The sequence below is a fragment of the Martes martes genome (genome assembly GCF_963455335.1).
Source record: "Martes martes genome assembly, chromosome: 12".
NCBI lineage: Eukaryota > Metazoa > Chordata > Mammalia > Carnivora > Mustelidae > Martes > Martes martes.
This window is the reverse complement of record NC_137900.1, coordinates 42,740,105-42,762,226: the sequence shown is the minus strand read 5'-3', so window position 1 is coordinate 42,762,226 and position 22,122 is coordinate 42,740,105. Positions and strand designations below refer to the sequence as shown.

Genomic DNA, 22,122 nt, shown 5'->3' with positions numbered 1-22,122 from the left:
TTTGTCTCAATTTCTTCATGGATAGAATATCCAATATAACATCCTGTCTGCAGCTTAAATGAATTCCCAAAATTACTGAGGGTAAATTGTGATACAAGGAAGTCATGGTCTCATGCAGGGAAGCAATGTATAAGCAACCAACCAGAGTGCAATGTTAAAAAGTTCTATATTGGAGGTATAATCAAGGTGCTGGGGACCTGAGAGGTGGCCTCCCTGAGTGGCAAAAAGTATGGTTCAGAGAAGTCGGGTAACATTCAAGTGCCTTGAAGATGAATTAGGAATTTGTCTAGCATTAAGGAAGGGATATTCCAAGAGTGGAAGCCATATGGGCAAAAGCATAAGAGACCTGCAATTGCCCAACATATTCTAGCAATTTCCAGAAGTTTGCTAGAGCTTAGGTGCTGGGCAGTTGGGTACAGATGTAAAAAAGGGTACAAGATGATGGTTTGTCTGAAAGATGTAGTGAGAGATGAGGCTAGACCAGGACCAGATGTCCAAGAGCCTTGAAGGTTGTACTAAGGAAGTTGTAGACTGTTCCAAGGAACAGGGAGCCATCAGTGTTTTAAGAAGGGAAGTGATGTGATTCCTGCTGGTGGCACCATTGTGGGATGAGACATGCGTGTTCACTAAGGTCTTGTGCTACAGTTGCAGGTGGAGATGAAGGGATGGACTTGAAATATAGAGTTTTGGCCAGCAACTGACTGGGAGGCTTTCAGGAGATGAGGTTCCCAGATGCTTGGAGAACTGAATGAATACGGGCACCATATTTAATTGGGGTGTGGACAGGAAGAGGCTGAGAGTATGTAGGGATTGGGCCTAGCAATGATAAGAGGGATTTTGCAGTTAAAAAGACAGGTTAGGGCTAGAAATAGAAATTTGGAGTCGTCTGCAAATGAGTAATTGTAAACATGAGGTGGATTGAATTCACCCTGGGAAGGTAAGAAGCCAAGAAGGAGGGCCCCTTGGGGGGATTGTCTTAGGTAGGGTGCTGACAGATGAGAAGGAGATTGTCTTAGAGATTGCAAAGAAAGCCCAGAAAGGGAGGCTCAGGAACAGGAAGAGGTGGTGGCCTGAAGGATAAGGGAAGGAGAATTTTTAAAAGTTGGGGGTGGTTAGTGTCAAGAGTCATTTGGGTAGGAGTCTGGGAAGGTCAGGGCAAATGGTGGTGTATAGAGATAGTAATTTTGGAGTTCAAACACATCTAGACTTCTTGACTGTGAGAGCGAGTTTGGGGCATGAGAATTATTATTTATTCATTTTAAACACTGATCAGAGAGTTTTGAGTTTTGCACTTGCATTTTCCTCCCCAGCATAACTTTACCAAAACAGGTCCATCATCCTGGGGTCCAGGGGTGCTTAAAGGATGAATAGTCTGTGCAGATCTTAAGAAATTCCTGGTGGAAAACAATTGATTATATTTATTTGTAATCTCTCCCTTCTCGTCATTCTGAGGAGGAAATGTGCATTTTTTTTCTCCACCTAATTTCACCATTGGCTACTATATTTAAAGAAGCAGAAACCACTTAGAAATTTTAGTGTGTGTTTGGAGAAGGCATGAACAGTTTCACAGAAAATAAAAGGAAATGTGGCCAACCAGTGAGCACACCCTTTAATTGCTCTTACCAAGCCTTCAGACATGCCCCTAGGGGGGAAATTATGTTCCCCCTCCCTGGATTCACCCTGTTAGCAGCAATTTATTCGCACAATCCCCTCTGCTCCCCTTCTCCCTGTGTGACTCCCCAGTTTAGCAGTAAAAGACTCAGAAAGTGGTGATATTATGCTAGTACACACAGATTATGAGAAAGTATGATTGAGCCAACTAGCTTGTAAGTAAAAACAACAGCTCCCTGTAACGGGGTGTAGCTCTGTATCCTCCCGGGGTCTCTTAAAGGGTTTTAAAACATTTTTTAATGCCCGGAGCCTCCAAGCACGCTCCGGTTCAGACTCAGCATGCCGTGTGAACTTTGGAGTTTCCCCTGAACGACAGTAAGCGAGCAAGGGGAATCCTTGCTAGTTAAAATCAAAAACATAAATGTACGTGGCCCTCTCGAAAAGTAAAGTGTCAGGAGGTGGGTAAAGGGCACTAGTCCCTCTTGACTTTCTCCCTCCAGCCCTTGCCATCCTAAGTTGCTGCTTCACCTCTTTCTCGAGGAGGCACAGATAGGAGCAAATGAAGTTTCTGAAAGTAAAGTTGGATCTCGTTGACGTCGATTAGGGTCTGGCAAACGATCTCACTTTATCAGGCCTTTCAAGTGGAAGGATGTACACTGTAGCGGCTGTGACTTGCCAATTAGCTGGGCTTTCCCCACGGTTTCTGGTTTGGCAGGGGACGAGGTGGTTCACCCGGCCGCACTGCTGCCTGCCAAGGACACATGGCCAGCTCCCGGCTTCCTGTCTTCCTCTTTGTGTCCTGGCCTAGCCTTCCAGGGAACTGCCAAGACACCATTGCCAAAAATCTTCCTTCGGAAAGGTCAAGTAACCTCAAGTCACCTGTGCCAATATTTGTGTTTTCTTTTGAGTCCTTCTGTGTTCAGCTTTGAGAAAAGTATACGGGTGAACGTGCCGAGAGTGGAACCTGGGGGTCACTTTGGATCACTTGAATGTAGCAGTAGAACCCAAAGAATCCCTTGGCCGGTCAGGGTATGATGTTTCTAGTAGAATTCTATTTAAAGCTCCTGGAAGTGTGATAGAGTTCAGAATGGTTCAATGTGGATTTGGATTGGATTTGGATTGAGTTTGCTTTTTAGGATTCACTATACACATGTGATTTTTGGCTGAAGCTGGCTCCTGGTGCATCACATGGCAGGGAGAGCGAGAAAAATAGAGACTGGTCTTGGCTTAAGAGCTGCATTTTTGTTTGTTATTTTAAGACTTCATAGTCACATACTACCCTTGGCTTTCTAGTTTGGTGTCTGAGACCAAGCATCCTGGCAAGCGACCTAAGGACAGTGCAGAAGAGGGTTACCTGGAGTGTCTGTTGAAAGGGCCATTCTCTTGGTACCAGTTGCACTGATTGGCACAGCTGTTGAGTGCGCATAGAAGAATCTACATTTGCAAGAAGCATCTTGAATGATTCTGATGCTCACTAAAATTTGGGGGCTGGATGTGTTCCTGAGTGTGAAATGAAAAGAAGTCTTTTATTTGCACCACACAGTTCATTGTCCCATGTGTCCCCTTTAATTGATCTTTTTGGAGACCTCGAGCTTAAATGGACTCTTCAGACTGTGCGCAAACCAACAGCGATGACAGACACTTTTCAGAAGATTGAAATGAAAAGATACTAATAATATAAGAAAACTTTATCTAAATAATTGTCCCTTCTCTGAACCTTATATTTTAAGATTTTTTTAAATAAGGCTTTTTCCGCGACCACTGGAAGTTGTGTACTAAACAGGTCTGGAGGGCTCCCTCTCTGTAGCCGCCCTGAGAATGTTGCTCCTTGGAGGGGTGCAGTGTGACGGGCCCAGTGATGCCTCTCGTTAAAGGAAAGTTCAGCGTCTCCAATATTTCATAGCGCAAAACAGTTTTCTTCTCTACCTTGAAAAAATACCGTGTGAGGGATATGGAGCTCTTAAAGTGCCCAACACTTAGCCTCATGCGAATGTTCGTGGCTGTTAGCATTCGGTAGAGAAGACACTTCGTGTTCTGCCTGTAGACTCATAGCCCTGTTGGGGAGGAATAATTACCTCTGCCTTCAAGTTCCTTCTAGCTGGACTAAGAATCAAAGTGCCATGAGGCAGATTAACCAGAGAAAAATCAAATTTAATGGCATCCCTATAGGGAACCCACATAGACGTGGAAATTCCAAAGATGGTAGACAACATGAGGCTTGTATGAGCTGAGGAGAGGAATAGGAATCTGGGGATACGAAGGGGAGATGGAGCTGTAGCAGGAAAGTGAAAGGAGATGTTTGGAAAACAGAGGTTGTCCTCATGCAGGTAATTTTCTTAGTAAAGAGAATCTCTGTTAATAGCTGTCTTCCTGATACAAGCAGGCTGTTGAGGGAGAGCTCAAGAGCTTTTCCTGGATCTGTTGGGTTTTGATTGCTTTTAACTAAAGATAATGTTCGTGCAACTTGGCCCATCTTGGGATGGCCTGCCCGTGGCCCCTACAGCCCCAATATTTCCTTTTGGCTTTTCATGTAAAATTGTCCATAGTATTTACTTCCTAAGCTCAGTTTAATTTTCCTTTTATGCCTTCTGTATCATGTAATATGTTATTTTTAAATGTTGATAAGAACAGGATAGCCTTGAACCTTTCTTTGCCTTTGGTCTGTAGCATTCCTAAAGATGGGCCCAGGTTACCTTTGTAATTTGACCATTTTTTTTTTCTAAATTATTTCCAAAATTCGCTGAAAAGTTGCAGCCTCAGGACACCTCTGCCTTTCTGACACGACTAACAAACACTACACTAATTTGGAACACATGTTCTGTCAGAGTTTACCTATAGCCTTGGGTTCCAAATTTGCAACTTCAGCATCTTCCATTGAAAAGAAACAGCATATTTTTTTTCTTGAATTCCCCCCTTGCCTCCCCTTGAACCATAGTCTTTTATAACAGTAATAAGGAAATGTGGTTATGGGTATAATTGCCATGAGGCAATTGTACCCTTGAGGACTGGCAGAATTTTCTTTTCTTATAGTCTGAGGACTGGGCTCCATCAAGAAGCTCCATTTGCAAATAACTCAATTAGAATAATAACAATGTCTTTATTTTTATGGCAACTTTCCCTATAGAGATCAAAGCACGTTAGAAACATCCTATCAGATTCATTGTTCTAATACCCAGTGGACCAGAATAAAAAAGTTTTATTCTAGCTCGTTTGAGATAGGTGATTGAGGCAGGGAGAGGTTAAGTGACATCCCAGAGGTCACAAAGAAACTCAGTAGGGGGACTGCAACGAAAAATCAAGGTTTCCTGTTACTCTGCAAGTTATCAAGCCACATTCTTTCCTGGCCATTGTAAAGGATGAGAATAAAGCACGGCCTCTTTTAGGATTGCAAAATAATGTAGGTGAAAGTGCTTTGAAAATTGTAAAGGTATTGTTGCTATCTTTATCACTTAGTACAAATGGAAGGTAAGAAAGAGCCTTATTGTCAATGTCTAGTTATTCTCATAGATAGGACACAGATTTGCAAATTCAGGTTGCTTGGGCCCAAACATCAGTCTTCTTGATCATTAATGAAGGACTAATGAAAAATTACATTTGTAAGTCTAAATAAAATATCACACTTAAGCATCTTATGGTTCCTCACAATTCTTAAAGAATTCTGTGTGGTTGAAAACAAACTTTGAATGGGACGAGAAGAAACCAAAGATCAAAGCTGCTCTTGTTGAATTAACTGCTAGACACAAACCTTAACCAAGTACTCTGATTTTATTTTTTTCCTCTTTCTTCCTCCTCCTCCTCCTCCTCCTCCTCCTCTTCCTCCGCCCCCCCCCTCCTCCTTCTTCTTTAAGGTTTTCGCTTTGGACTCCATAGTGGTGATTTGAGGCTCTCTCTCTCTTTTTTTTTTAATCAGGAAGTGGGAGTAGAATGCTACTAATCTTCCAACCCGATTTCAGGGAGCCTTGGAGGACACATTCTCTGGGGAGGAGACACAATCAACTTGATGTTCTTAATTACTATTGTTTGCTTTGTGATTAAAGGTGGCGTATTTTGGTGGGGGGCTATTGGCTTCCCCAGTGCCCAGCGTGTCGGTGTTGGGAGCGTAAGGAGTGGTGACATTCCTTCCCTGAAAGAGGAATCCCCTTCCACTTAGCAGGAGCTGAAAAATCAGAAATGCCCCCAGTTTTATCAGCCCTTGCCTTTTAACAGGAAAAAAATGAGAAGTTGGGCAAAATACAAATACACAGAATTTAAAAGCTGTCTCTGATTTTCAAGGTTCTAGAGTGAGTTCATATTCCTTCCCTTTAACTCAAGTAAATGAAGTGATCTCCCGCTTATCACCCATCCTCCCTGTCTGTCTCCTGGGAAGAGTAATGGCCTTGAGACTTCGTCTCATCAGTGCACCTCTTGTTGTGTCTTAATGCTTAATGAATGTTAAGCTGAGAATGAATCCAGGTAAACAGGTGAACAGAAACTAAAGTTCAGCGCACGTGAACCTGTGTGTGAAAGAACATGGGAAGAAAACATCCATCTTATGGAAGCACTTTTAGCCCTGCGAATGGACCGAGGCGATAAGAGCTATTCTCTACCAGTTGATTGAATTAGATCAGCTAATTTATTCCAGTTCTGATATTTAGTGGATGATATTAATAGAGGACATTCTGTTATTGCTTTATTATTGTTAATGTATTTTTTTTTAAGGAAAGTTTTCTTAAGCACACCCTCCTTTTTCTTTCAAATGGCCTCCCTGGATTCCAGGGCATGCCCTCCCCGCCCTCCTCCTCTCCATTGTATATTGGTTTTCATGGAGTGACATAATGTCACAAAAGATTCCAACTCAGTGACAAGAAAGCTGAGCAGTGCTGTCACTTGAAAAACACATGGGTCCCTTTGAATGGGAGCCTAACGTGGGGAGAAAGCTTTGGCTTGGCATCTAGATGGGGGTACCCTAACCTTCGTATTCCAGTCATGCGTGGAACACTGACTTTATTGCAGTTGCAAATATTGCCATTGAGTCAACAAAACTGCACAGACAAGAATGATGTATTAAGCAGAGTCAGGGTCTTTCCATATATAGTTTGTATTTTCAAGCCAAAAAAAAAAAAAGTTATCCTTTTGGGGGGAAATTATTTCTCTGTTTCACATCCTTTCGAAATTAACTGGGTTTGTACCCCATCTTTCCTTCATTGAAGTTTTCCTTAGATGTAGATTTTATACCCTAGACTTCCTTAGACATAGGTAGGTGTAGATTTTTTTACTACAAAAATCTAATATTCTGTCAACAATAGGTAGAAAGACAAGCATACTTTTCTTATAAAGAGCTGTGACACTTTATTTCATTTCATTTTTTTTAGAAGGTTTTATTTATTTACTTGACAAAGAGATCGCCAGTAGGCAGAGAGGCAGGCAGAGAGAGAGAGAGAGAGGGAAGCAGCCTCCCTGCTGAGCAGAGAGCCCGATGCGGGGCTCAATCCCAGGACCCTGAGATCATGACCTGAGCCGAAGGCAGAGGCTCAATCCACTGAGCCACCCAGGCGCCCCTATTTCATTTCTCAAACTGTGTCCCAGATAGAAGAAGGGCTGTGAGCCTCTGACAGGTGACAGAGCTGCTCCGGTCAGGAATGGAAACTGTAACATCAAACCTTGCCCGGTTTTGCTTCTGCCTCCGTCAGTCATGCAAAATGTCCTTCACCTCTTCCAGTCGCTGAACGGTCCTACGAAGTTCGATGGTTTCAGTCCAGTTCTTGCGGCAGAGACACCACAATCCGCACATTCTATCCCTGCCTTGGCATCCTCAGCTGACACGCCAAGGTTGAAGCAGGCTTGGGAGAATACAGTTTCCTTCCAGGCCAGGCACAGCACATCGTGATGTCCAGGGGATATCACACTTTGGGATTTAACCCCTGGTAGGGGGCGTGGGGGGATGGGTGGAGAAAGCTGCATTGAAGTGGTATAACCCCCTGTCTCCGGTGTTAAAAACAGATTTTACTTATAAACTATTTCCCTGTTACTTTGTTGCATTTTATCTGCTGTGCCATTTGTAAGTGGATGGAGATTTTGTGTTTATTGGCTTTCATCCAGATCTTCAAATACATTGTTTGAAGGTGGAGATTAGTCGTCTCTCCTAATCGCTATCAGCCTATTTCTAGGAGGGTGCCTCTTTAAACCAATTTCTGGGCCAAGTATATCTGTCTAATTTCAGTTATCTGTTCAGGATAATGTAAACAATTCAGTTTCACTTGTTGTGTCTTGGCTTTAGCTGAATGATATATTCCTATGTGATGGTTTTTAAATCCCAGCATCCACATAATAGAGTACATTGAAAGAACTGGTGATCTTTTCTTATTGCCTTTTTTTGGACTGCAACTTATAATTAAAGTTTAAGTCTAGAATAATATATGCACAGTAAAAAAACTGGTTAAAGTTTAGAGTACATTTCTATCTGGTATTATGCTTCCTGCCTGTCACTCCCATTACCAGAGACACTGAACACTTGTGGTGTCAACATTACTCTTCTGGTTTTCAAGGTCTGTGCAACATGTCTTCCATCATATTCTGGGGGTTGTGTTGTGGTATGTCCATCGCACTATAATTTTCTCATTGGAAATCAAAGGGAAAGGAGAGAAAATGCGAAAAGTGGAAATTACGGCTAGGCTTCCTTCATGATCACTTTATGCCTGTTTAGACTATAACCCATTTTCTTTTTTCAATAAATATTTAGTGTCACTTCCTTCTTCCGGGGCTTTTATCAAACACACTGTTAAGACATCAAGTCGGTCCATATCATTTGCATTTGCAATTCTAAAGTTTTGACACTGTGAGTTTATATACTTCCTTATGCATACGTTCATCAGTATTTTTATGTTGTCTCCATAAATTTGTGCAGTATTCTAGTAAAGCATTGTAAATTCGAGTTCTGGTAGAAGAAAATACTTCTGTCTGTTCTTGTTTAATGAATTAGCCGAGGTAAAAATGCTAGGTGTCAAGTGAGGTCTCGTGAACGATTTCTTAGAGAAAACAGAGTAATGTTGAAATTGTTTCTCTTTTCAAATATGTATTATCCTTATGTTGATGTAAATTCGTGTGTATTTAAGGCAGTTTGATTATCCTTACATGATATTGTTAGCTATTCAGACCACTGATAAGCGATTCAAAGTTGTTCGTGTCATGAGATATAAGTAAATACATAGTATTCTATAAAAATAATCAGACTCAATTGATCCAGACAAGGAGCAGACAGTCATGTTCGTAGAAAGGTCATTTACACAGGAAAAAAAACAAAACAAAACAAAACAACAACCCAGGTATCATGTAACTTGTTGGAAAGAGAGGAGAAATAGTAAACATGGACGGATGTGTGGGATTATCACATCTCTTGGAGGAGATGTATTTAGAGCTTGTCATTGAAAATCTAAGTAATTAGTCTTTTTTTTTTAAAGTCTTTTTACAAAAGACTTTGGGATGTAGAATTGCATACTTAGTACCGAATGGTGACAGTGCTTTCTCATCTTTTTTATGAGAATCATAATAATTACTTGAAATTTATTAAATTCTAAATGGCATTATATTTAATCTGTCTAATGCTGTTAACTCTATTACCTGACATATATTTTGGAGTGATGAATATGTCAAACTTCAGCAAGCACATATATCTGTCAGGATCCAGGAAAATAGAGTTTCTACCAGAGAGTACAATAGAAAGACTTTTATGAGGGCAGGGTAGGAGGTAATTAGAATGATATTAGATCAGGTGAGACACCAACTGGGCAGTGAGGCCACCCAGATATCAACACCAGCAGGAGCTCCCTCCTTCAACTCGGGCTGGAGGGGTAAGGGGAGAAGTTGGTGTTAACAGAGTCCCTTGAGCCACAGTTATCTGAGGGGTGTGGGGACCACAGAGAGTGGGACCCACCCAGTGAAAGCTAGAACCATAAAGGATTCCTGGCCACCACTTGGAGAGGCCTGTCAAAGCAGAGAGAGGAAATAGTTGCCCTCTCGTTTCTTCTTGCCCTCCGATTTCCCAGACTTCCACCTCTACTCCCCATTGGTCTGGACCTGGACCAAACCCATGTGTTAACAGAGCTGGGGAATGTAGTTCGCAGGAAAAGAGTGAGGGGTGGCTCTGAGGACAAGTTACTACTACTTGGCAACTCTGATTTTTTTTTTTTAATTTAATTTAATTTAATTTTTTCGGTGTTCCAGGATTCATTGTTTATGCACCACACCCCGTGCTCAGTGCAATACGTGTCCTCCTTAATACCCACCACCAGGCTCACCCATCTCCCCACCCCCCTCCCAAACCCTGTTTGTTTCTCAGAGTCCACAGTCTCTCATGGTTCGTCTCCTGCTCCAATTTCCTGCGCTTCACTTTTTCTTTCCTTCTCCTAATGTCCTGCATGTTATTCCTCATGTTTCACAACTAAGTGAAACCATATGATAATTGATTTCCTCTGCTTGACTTATTTCATTCAACATAATCTCCTCCAGTCCCGTCCATGTTGATATAAAAATTGAGCATTCATCCTTTCTGATGGCTGAGTAATGTTCCATTGTGTATATGGACCTCATCTTCCTTATCCATTTGTTTGTTGAAGCGCATTTTGGCTCTTTCCACAGTTTAGTGATTGATGCCATTGCTGCTATGAACATTGGGGTACAGATGGCCCTTCTTTTCACTACATCTGTATCTTTGGGGTAAATACCCAGTAATGCAATTACAGGGTCATAGGGTAGCTTTATTTTTAATTTTTTGAGGAATCTCCACTCTGTTTTCCAAAGTGGCTGCACCAACTTGCATTCCCACCAACAGTGTAAGAGGGTTCCCCTTTCTCCACATCCTCTCCAACACACGTTGTTTCCTGACTTGTTAATCTTTGCCATTCTAACTGGTGTAAGGTATCTCAGTGTGGTTTTGACTTGATTTCCCTGCTGGCTAATGAGGATGAACATTTTTTCATGTGTCTGTTAGCCATTTGTATGTCTTCCTCAGAGAAGTGTCTGTCTGTGTCTTCTGCCCACTTTTTGACATGATTATCTGTTTTTTGGGTGTTGAGTTTGGGGAGTTTTTTATAGATCTGGATATCAGCCCTTTGTAGTGTCATTTGCGAGTATCTTCTCCCGTGGGTTCCATGGGTTGCCTCTTTGTTTTGTTGACTGTTTCCTTTTGAGGTGGGGTGGAGAGATGGAATTGAGTGAGGTAGGATTCAAAGCATTAATTTCACGTGAGGGATTGTATTTGCATGATATTATTGAAAGGCTTATCACACTAGTTTTTCTTAGCCTCATCGAATTACTAATTTTTTTATTGCACTGGAAAATTTAGTTTATGATTTATCATTATACATTATTGTTAGGTGCTTTTGAAAATTCTCACTTTTTGTTTTTGGTTAATTTTCAAATTTTAGCATCCTTTAAATGTCAGGAAGAATTTGATCTTCTCTAGTTAGAACAAATCTTGAAAACCAAAAACAACAGGTGACAGTCTCGATCATTCTGTTGGTGGTTAGCTCTGACAGGGAGTCATAGATGACCTCAACTTCCCCCTCTTCTGTCTTCTGGACGTACTGAGAACGGACAAGGGAAGTTCAACTGTCCTTGTCATCAGGCACTGCCTACAATGTGGAAATGATGATGTGGTTCTTTTGTGACTTCTTTGCAGGCTCGGTATGCAGCATACTCTGTTTTTTGACTGGAATGCAATGTCAGTCTTGAAATGGCAGCATAATAATCAATTTGCAAAATTGAACATTAGCCATGTGTAATGTATGTGCAGTAAAAATAATCTTTATGAGCATGGGAGATGAGTCTGCAGTAAAGAACTTGAAGTTGGTCTGTGTTAAAGTTTTGTCACATCTGGAAGGCATTTGATGTATAAAATTACATAGGTTTGATACCATTCAGGGTTAAGACATATGGATGGGACATTATGCAGAAACTGGTTCTTTTTCATACTCTTTAGAGTTAGTTTAGAGATTTTTAATCATAAGGAGTCCATTTGAATCTCCGTTAAAGATAAACTGAGCAAAATGACAAAATGGAAGGAATTTCGAACACATGGTACATGGCTCTACACCCTTATAGTCTTGGTTCCCTTCTTTAAAATGGATATATAGAATTAGACATACCTTGCATCATTTTTTTCTTATTTCCCAAATAACCATAGGCATGAATAGTAGATTCTATGGTAGGCTTCTGTAACAGGCTCTTTAATATTTTTGGTTAAAATTACCTATATTTTCAGCTTTCTTTTCACAATGACATTTGAAAGAGTACTGCCACATCAGATTATAACAAATCTTCATATTTCTTTTGGGTTATAAACTTTTCAGAGTTCTTTCAAACATATTATTCTACTTATCAGAGTAATCTTGACCTTCCCTTAGAAAAAAAAGGTAAAATTAGGATGCCTGGGTGGCTGAGCCGGTTGAACGTCCTGACTCTTGATTTCAGCTCAGGTCATGATCTCAGGGTCGTGAGATCGAGCCCTGCGTCAGGCATGGCATCCGCTTGAGATTCCTCTCCTTCTCCCTCTGCTCCTCCACAGGCCCATTCTCTTTCTCCATCTCAGGGAAAAAAAAAAATCATATTAGCCCAGCTTTTTAAATTTGTTTTTATCAATAAAATCAAGTGACATTCCTCTCATGCATAATTTTAATTGGCAGGGGGAAATTACCATCTCCTCATTTGTTTCCTCATTTTATCCCTTTTTGAAAATGTTCACTCACATGATGTATTATTCAAGTAGTCTTATTCCTGGTAAATTAGCTTTTGCCCTGAAAACATGGGGACAGAACTTCTTTGAACCATTTATCAAGGAACTGTTAGGACATTGAATACCGCTCCATTCTCTGCCACATCAGCACACTTCCTTTTTCGTCAAGTGACTCCTCTCATTTTTTCCTCCAATTTTATGATAAAGTTATTTTATAAACAATAGCAGTACTGAATGTCTGACACGCAAATCTGCCTTCCTGTGGTGGGAGGTGTATAAATTTTGTCTTACTCTATTTTTCTGCTAATTACTATACACTTCTGGATTAAATACATACATTTATTTTTGTATGAATATATCACCACATACTTAAGAGCCATGATTTAATAATAAGGCAAAGTCTAGTTATTCATCATATATAACCAATCAGGTATATAAAAAACCCATTCAATTTCTTTCCTGTAAGCTCCTATGATGATTTAAATGTAAATATTTTAATGATTTGGCAAAGTATCCTTTCACCTGGCATAATGGAGAAGTCTAGCCAAGTAAAAAATTTCTTTTTAGGAACTCGTGCCTATGATGAAATGAGCACTTTTCAAATAAGAATGTGACTTTTCAGTTTGTGACTGAATCAGTTGCTAAATTTGTATTTGTAGAGAGGTTCTGAAAAAATAGAATATGTGTAGATAATCATCAGACAAGTAATAGTTATGATTGGCATTACTGCAATTAATTGTAATTTGAAGAAGATGAAAAATAAGTTAGAGCAGCCATCAAGGTCTTGCCCACTGTAAAATAGTGGTCATTTATTCAACAAATATTTTTTGAGCACTTAACTAATATGCCAGGGATTATGCTAAGTAATGAATAAGACTTCCATGTATCTTGGGCACCTGGGTGGCTCAGTCAGTTAAGCAACTGCCTTCTGCTCAGGTCATGATCTTAGGATCCTGGGATCAAGTCCTGCATTGTCAGGCTCCCTGCTCAGCGGGGTATCTGTTTCTCCTTCTGCCTCTGCCCCTCCCTGCCTACTCATGTTCTCTCTCTAATTTAAAAAAAAAAAAAAATTTCCATGTATCTTGACCCCATGAATTTTATAACATAGCAAATGGGCTGGACGCTAACCTAGCCCTTCAATTTCCAGTGCTGTTAGAGTTTTCAAAGGGAAATGTGGAGTGAAACCAGAGAGGGCCAGTTAGGTGGGGTTTTGGTGGAGGGAGGAGTGTAAGTGGGAAACTAGACCTCAAAGTATATTTAAAAAAAAAATACATTAGCCTTTCTCCATAAATACCTGTGCATATTTTCACTGTTATGTGAAGTTATTCCCCCCCCCCACCCCCGCCTTATTTCTGTTGTAAATGAACTAAGGCTGAAAACTTGTGTCTTTTTCTTGTCCAGTTTTAAATGACCGGGCAATGTGAAAACTGAGGTAAGAGGGGTTTGCTCAGGGTCAGAGTACAAGTGGTTAGCAGTTACTGAATGGGACCCAGGCGTTCTGACTTTCCAGACAGTTTGGAGAAAACACAGCCTGCTCCTTGAGAAGAAAAATTGCCGACGAAATATTAGAAAGTCTTGTATCTGGTTTTGATCTGGATATACAATATGATAGTAAGTTTTGGAGAAGTACATGGAACGTCATAGCACAAAGGGGCCATGTGTCCACAGGACTGTGGCACGTGTGGGATTTAGACTAATCCATGGAGACCCCAGGACAAAATAAAATAAGTAAGTCACTGTGTCAGTGAGCATGACAAGTGCTCTTCGGGGCTTTGGAGGTATGAGAGCATTTATTTTTCCATGCTTTCCTTTTAAGAGCAAATCTAAGACTAATATGATCATAAACATTGCATTTGGTTTATATTGAAATTTTGCAATGATTTTTTTTCAATTTGCCTCCATAATTATGTTCTTGAGTCTGATGACATTCTGGTTTTCATTTTCAGATTCATATTTCACTAACATTCTCTTTGCACTACATACCTTACTATAAAATGCAGGTTTCTTGGTTTCCAAGAAAAAAAAAAAGTATATTACATAGAATAGCTGAAATCCACAATGTCTCCCAGATGGGAAAGACAGAACATTCATCTCATCTTTTCCTACTGGATCTGGCCGGGCTTTGGAAAGTACTTCATTGTTTTCATATGGCAAAACCTATTGGCCAATTGTTCCTTAAAGTACGTAGTGGCGTGTTCATCTAATATTATGAGATATGGGCAGCATTTATGAAAGATTATAAATCTTGCAACTCTCTTCAGAAACTTAAAATACAGCTGGAGATGTTTTGCTTCCAACAAACATGCAATCTTCATAAAATTGGAAAAGAAATGTTTTGAATAAATAATGTCTTGGTTTATTTCTCTCTAGTGCAAGAACTATTTTTTTTAGTCACAATCATGCCATAAAACTCCTCCCTCCACTACACTAACACCCTTGCCTCTGTATTTATATATTTTCCCGGTGCATTAAAAAAATTTTTAAGGATGCCAGATTGCTCTGCCTTGTTTTTAAAGATAGAAAACTGGATTTGCTCCCAGGGACTCTTTCCCTAACTAGGCCAGTTTAAAAACTAAACAAGGATTGAGTCAGTTAATTAATTTAAATGAGATTACAAATCAAAAACATATTACGCAATCTTGATTTAATTACCACATTTTATTTACTTAATTGAAAACACACTGTAGGAACTTTGCAATCTTGACAATGATCAGTATGGTGTCTGTGCGTTCTATAGGGTAAAGGCTTAGAAAGCAAGAAGTGCAGATGATCCTGGTTGTGACCTTTGGTTCACTCAATCCCTGGATCAGTAAAGAGTCATTGAACTTAATCTTAGGCCGGCAAGGTCAGATACGATTATCCCTGCTTTCAGTCGTGAGGTTTTGGTGCTAGTTAATGAGCCGGTACAAACCTCTGGTCAGAGATATTGGCAGATTTAACACTTTTTGTGCAGGGGTGTTCATATCTGCCCTAGTCAATAGTCCCCCTCTGTGAACAGGTTTAATCTGCTCTCATATGGATATGGGATTTTTTCCCCCCCCTTAAATTTCAGTGGCCTCTGTCTTTTGGCTAATTCCTTGTGGACAAATTTTGGTCTTGAGCCCAAATAAATCCTTATTTTAATCCTTGAGATATGATGCTTTGAACCTAATCACCCTGTTAAACCAAAAAAAAGTAGCTCTTTAAAACAAAGTTTAAAAATAGAATTAGTGGAATGTGTAGGAATAAGAAATAGAGGCTAGTTGACATGTCTGTGCTCTTGTTTTATATTTGACATGTCTGTGTTCTTGTTTTATATTTTCTTCGGTTAAGCTAATTTATCTGGAAGGACCCTCAATATAGCAACCTCTTTTAAAACTCTGAGCTTTGTTGTATTCAGCAGATACTTAAAAATCTGTATTAGCCAATGAAAAGGAGGATCTGAAGGTACGGACCTATAGATGGGAAATAATATAAATTAAAGAGCATGATTAAGGATACATAGGAAGCCATGTTTCCTGAACAGTATTTGCTTCTGCCAAATGTATTCAGGGAGGTTTGATTTCTCTTCGTACTCTGTACTCAGACCTGAGTTTAGGGAAGGGGGCACCGATTCAGTAAAACGTATCAAGAACTCCATTAACAAACTGACAGAGTTCATGGTTTCCATGGGCAGTTGGTTAAGCAAGTTTTGCAACGAAGTGGATGCCATATAAAGGAATGTCCTGTTGAGGAGATAGAGGGACAGAAGCTAGAGAGAGACAGAGGGAGGAGGAGAGGGAGAGAACGAGCAGGCATTTCCCTGCATATCGACGTGCTTGCGAGAGACAAGGAAAGCCCTTGGTTTTCCTGTGTTCTTTTTGTGTGCATGTTAGTCTAATAAATATTTAATAGAGGAAAAAGAAAATATTGTGAAGCTATAGTTTTGTGTCACCCCAGTTGATGAAGCAGTTCTCCATTAAACCTGAAGCCGTATAACGTTTTAACCCTGCCGGAGAAAACTATGGCGAATTATGTAATCAGAATTGCAATTCCGTGAAGCTAAGTCTCTGTAAATCCCGAGGAAGCAGTCACTGGGAAAGTAAACAGCCAAGAGTGAGGCACAAGACTTGAGCAGAGGGCGGTGGAAGAGGGTGGGAGAAATTTGCCCTAGGAAACTTAGAAAACCTAGAGTTTTCTCCCCTTCCCCGTTAAAAAGATGCATCGTTTGTCTTATTTTTGTGTGTCCCTATTACAAAATGCATTCATCTGCCTCCTTTCCCTGAGGGTTTTTCTTGGTCCTTACATCCTGACTTTTCTCTTTCTTAAGTGATTCTTTCTGGCATGCTATATATTTAATTTGTAAAATTATACTATTTTAATATGTTGGTAATTAATGTTTAGGAGAGAAAGAAGGGGGCCATTCCAAGTCTTAAAAAAAAAACCTCATGGTATTCTTCAATTGACAATGGGCTATTTCTTTACCTGCTTAAAGCGAAAGATTATGACAAAGGGGCTCTTTATCACATGATGACTAATTTTAGTTCTTGCGAGAGGCTATCTGTAGGTTAACAGGTTACGGTGTGGGTTTCATTTACTCTTATGATATCCCTTGATAGAAAAGCCATATTGTTACAGAATCATAGAATTTTAGGGCTAGAAGGGACCTGACAAATTACCTTCTTCAATACCTTCTTTGCATTGACATGACTGTATATGTGCTGCCGAAGCGAGCACTGCATTGACATGACTGTAAATTAAAATCATGCCTCTCAAATTTAGTTTTTCTGTTGATACTCCAGTCATGGTGCCAGAACATGAAATGAATTCCTGAAATAGGCTTCATCGAGCTTATGTATAAAGGCCATTAAAAACTTCTTGGCCTCCTGCTTGCAAACTAGGGGCCTGTTTCTGGACCCTCAACAGACATTTTTTCCCTTTGGAGGAGAGACCCCAAAGTTAATTTCTCACTCAAAATAGTCTCTCTTATCTACCCCCTCCCATTTCCAAGTATTTCTTCTGGAGGTAAGGGAAGCAGAACTGAGCCTGAACATCAGGCCAGGACTCGTACACCTGACCTTCCCAAACCCTCCCCCACTCTTCCCCCCCCCCACGAAAGGTGTGTCTATTTGACTTCGAATGCATGTTTCTGCCCTGAGGGGCATGCCTAGTCCTTCTTCTTTGTACACTTCTGTCCTTTCAGAGACCACTTGTTCCCTACTCACTTAGTTTACTCAACGGAATGTCAGGCAGTATATCAAAGATTAGGGCTGTAGGGCTAATAAATAGGTCAGCATCCCTGCTTTCATGTATTTCAGAATTTAAAATAAGGATAACTTCAACGTGGAGGACTTTGGGGAGGAAAAAAAGGGGGACAGAATGTCCAAAGACTTGGAGGCATCAGGTGTAGGTGGCATATGGGAAACCAGAAGGCTAAAATAGGACCTGGGTCTTGGTAAAGACTAGAGGTCCGGAATGGCATACTGAAAAATTTGGAGATTTTCCCATGGGTACTTGGAATACATGTCAGCGTCTTAGCGGTGAAGTAGCTTCATCAGTTTGAAGTTTCAAAAAGATCACCTTGGTAGCAGAGTGAAATTATATCTACCACCATAATATGAGATCTGTTCATTTCTCAAGACCCTGTTCCTAAGGTCCCTTCCCTTTGGTACCATCTATAAAACACCCTTACTCATCCTTCCTAGGAAGAACTAACTGCTTGCTGATCTTGGTACATACTCGCTAATAACACCTGTCACCGTGTATGATATTTTATTTATACGTTTATTTCTCTTTGGGCAGCCTCTGAGCTCTAGAAGGCATAGAATGCATATTCTTCTTCAGTATGTTAAAGGTCATTATTATAAATGAATTGGAAATTTAATAAGAACTTATTGAGAACCTATTATGGTCCCAAACATCAGCCATTGGACTATAGAAGGGGTTCCATGAATCTTACTGATTCACATCAGTAGTGATTCACAGTAGTGACCCTCGAAAGACTTTCAGTTTTGGTGGTCTGCCCCCATCAGATAATTGAGTTCACCTACCTCAGAAAGTTAGTACTCATTAACAAACATTTAAGTGGTTATTATTTGTTTACTATCTTACCTATTTAGCAAACATTTTATTGGACTTTCTCTAGATCATTAATTAGTAAAACATTAGAATTCTCTTTGTTTGGCGGAGAGAATCCAGACTGAATTTAATTCGGAGCTGTCCTCTTTTAAAAGCGTTGATAACTGTATAGATTTTAATAATAATTGTTTCCAACTTAGAATGAAAGAATAGCTGTGGGCTTTCAAAAAGTATGAAAAAGGTTTTGAATGTATTGGTAAATGGTAGGAAGGAGGAGGGAAGTTAGGGGAAGGTCAAGTTCCCAGAAACATTTAATCTACTGAAAGATCGCTTGGCTGTACGTGATTTTAAGATTGCATCATAACCTCTCAAGAGGCAGTGTGTCTAAATGGGTGGCCCATGTAGAGAACATATGTTTTAATAGGTGCCATGTAACTTCGGACAAGCCATTTCGGTCGCTTAAATATCCCAGGGTCTTTCATAAAACTGGGTCAGGAGGGAAGCTGGCCATTCTTTGGGTAAAGTTTAAAAGTTTAGTTATTAGAAGAGCCATAAAAGGCTGCCTGCTTTCTAAAAGGGAGTACACAAAGGGATTGAAGAAAAGTTGGTAAGGGTCCTGTGGGGCTGTGAACCTTTTCTTATTCCTGGGGTAGGAGGAATAGATTGAGTTTAAAAAGTAGTAACTTAGAAATGGCTTCACTATTTTCTTCCAAGAAGAAGACATATATGTTTCGTTCACACTATTAAAACATAAAGAATGGGTCAGAAGATATTTTTATAAGTACATAATGCGAACTATTTCAGCTCTGCATTATGTCCAGTGAAGTCAGAAATGTAGAAGATGTAGACTGGGATCAAGGAAGAGAAAATAAAATGTGGAGGGAATGACGGAGGACTGGTTTAGGTGAGCTGCCTTTAAGTTCTGTTCCCCTGTCCTTCTCTCCACTGGGTCTGGATTGTTCTAGACTCAAGACCCAGTGTGCTGGGCAACTCACAACCCCCCTTCTTACCAGCCTTGTTCTTCACAGACTTCAGTCTTCTGGAAGGTAATCCCCATCAGATGGCTGGTATCTGCTGCCTTTTGAGCATGAGAGCTCCTGAGACCCCTGCAGTGGCAGAGCTTTCTCCCTTCACTCCTTGAAGTGTATATCCTTCAAGTGTCTCCTTCATGTTCTGGCTACTTACCAAAAATCTGGCTATTTTTAAAAACATTTTTTAAAAAGATTTTATTTATTTATTTGACACAGAGAGAGGGAGCACAAGCAGGGGGAGCTGCAGGAGGAGAGGGAGAAACAGGGTCCCCACTGAGCAGGGAGCCCGATATGGGGCTGGATCCCAGGACCCTAGGGGGATCACAACCTGAACCTAAGGCACATGTTCACCAACTGAGCCACCCAGGTGCCCCGTCCACAAATCATTTGCCTGGGATGGGCAGAATTTAGTCATATCCCCTTTCTCCCTTTCTTCCTGAGAGTTAACCCATTAAACACACTAATCATTCTTTGAATGTGACCTCTGTGTTTGATATTGTTGATTTACTGATTGTATCAGATGCGTCTGACCAGTACCTGATGGTTGACATAATAAAAGCTTTGCAACAATTCTATAAGGTAGACAGTATTACAGTTGTAAATATCAAGACCACAAGGCTCTAAGAGTTAAGTAATTGTGCACAAAATCCCCCTACTAGTGAGGAACAGAGCTAGAATTCATGATAACATATTAAGTACACACAGACCCACACACAGGACTTGAGCAAATGATGGAAGTAGTTGAAGAAAACCTTTGGGTATAGAGTAATGTGACCTGGGTTTTTGATGTGGTCCGAATAATTCCTTCTCTGAAGTTAACCACAATAACAGTTCATTTTGGTTTCTCTGCCAACTATGACTCGCTGGTTACTTCCTTTTCTAGCAGTTGGAATTGAGTGACCGGTATAAGGTGCCATAAGAGCTAAGAGTAGATTATAGTGTTAGAATTTACAGTCTGAAAAGTAAATGCGAACTTGCCCCCTCCCTGAGGCGGCTCTCTTCTATGTTTTGGAATCTCGTATATGCTCTTTTACTTCATGAAAAGGAGCAGACTTGGGAATATAAGGGAAAAGCTGCCATTGTGTGCCAGTAAATGCCCGATCATTTTAGAAAGTAGAATTCTTATTAAAAGCAAGTGTGTGACTCAAATGTAGTGTCTACTTCAGTTTTCCCTCAAATGTTTGTGGTTTGGTTGTGTTTTGTTTTAGTAATTATATTGTTTTCAAATGAAGAGGTTGGTGTGCACTTGTTGGGAATGGGGGAAAGGGTAATTTGCAGCAGAAAAGACAAGGGTTTCCCAATGGGATGTTGTGGTAACAGGGGGTGCTATTGTTCTAGCTGAATACTTTCTTCAGAATAGAAGAGACATTCATTCTTTAATTGACCCAAGTTTTAGGAGCCAGATGTTGGGAAGGAGTTTTGTGGTGCCCTTTTGGAATTGATTAAAGTAAACATGCGAGGCTCACGGAGAGTCTACAACCCCGGTCCCCTGAGGACAAGCTCAACCTGCCTCATGTTGTGTCATTAGGAAGGTGGCAGTTAGCCACCTTGAGGGATGCATGTCTAGATCTCCATAAATGTGAGGTAACGTCAGAAGAAAAAAGAGCATATGAAGAAGCCCTCTGTCCAGTAGGTATGTTAATAATAATAATAAGAAGAAGAAGTAGGAACTCCTCAAAAGGTTAGAGTGACTTGAGAAATTAAATTGGAATGTAGGATCAGTATTGAAGGACATTTGTCAGAGGAACTCGAGGCAGAAATAGCTGAAGCTATAGCAAAATAATGTCATTTATCATTTTTATGTAACCATCAGACTCCATGCCTGGAAAGTGGCCAGTGTTATACCATCTTTTATAGGAATGTAGAAAAAGAAAGATTGACCTTCTAAGTTGTAAGTCACCGAGTCTTGCCTCAATTCCAGAAAAAAGCAAGCAGATTCACGAGAGTTGGGAGACAAGCATTTTAGAGAACACCCAACTGTGTGACTGTCTACAGGAGACATGGGCCGGAACTCAGGCTGCAAGAGTAGCTCCTACCACTTTATTTCCATTTTGGGAAATCGAAAATCAGTTGGAGGATAATGTGGGAATCACTAAATATATTTGTGAAGATTTCACGAAAGCTATTCTGGAGGAAAAAAAAAAAAAAAGACAAAGGAAATAGGATGAGGAGGTAGAATTCCCATCTCAGCATTAACTCTGTTTAGCAGGCATGAGGCAAAAGGCAAAGACGAAAAACCAAGTTCTGTACAGAAAGATACTCATAGGATCCCCTTGCATTTAACAGTAGAAGCAGCAGCTGGAGTATGCGAGTCACTTACATGGAAGAAGTTAATAACCCTGCTGAAAAAAACCAGTTTAAGATATTTCTGCTTCAATGAGACTGGATTCCTGTCTTGGCTTAGGTACCATGGCACGATTTCAGGGAGGAGACTTATCTGTGGCCACCGATCACATTTTGTTGAAATTCACTATCAAGTTCAAAACTGCCTTTCCTAGGCAGGCCAAGAAGGCTGCTGAGTCTCAGCCTTCCATTCCCCCGGCGCTTGCTGAAAGCCTAGTGCATTCACGGCACACGGCGCGCCGCGGAGGCACAAAAGAAGTAGACAGAATCTCTTCCCCTGCTTGGGAGCGTGCAATTTGGTTGGGGAGACAAAACTTAAATACTAGAACCAATAAAAGAAGATGACAAAGCAACTTGCAAGGAAGTGTATAATCATACGGGGCAAATGACGCA

General features: G+C 40.5%; 1 protein-coding gene across 9 annotated transcripts in view; it reads left to right on the top strand.

The window, feature by feature from the left end:
- NFIB (nuclear factor I B) overlaps positions 1 to 22,122 on the top strand; it is a 228,240-nt gene that overhangs the window by 109,237 nt on the left and 96,881 nt on the right. The window lies entirely within an intron of this gene.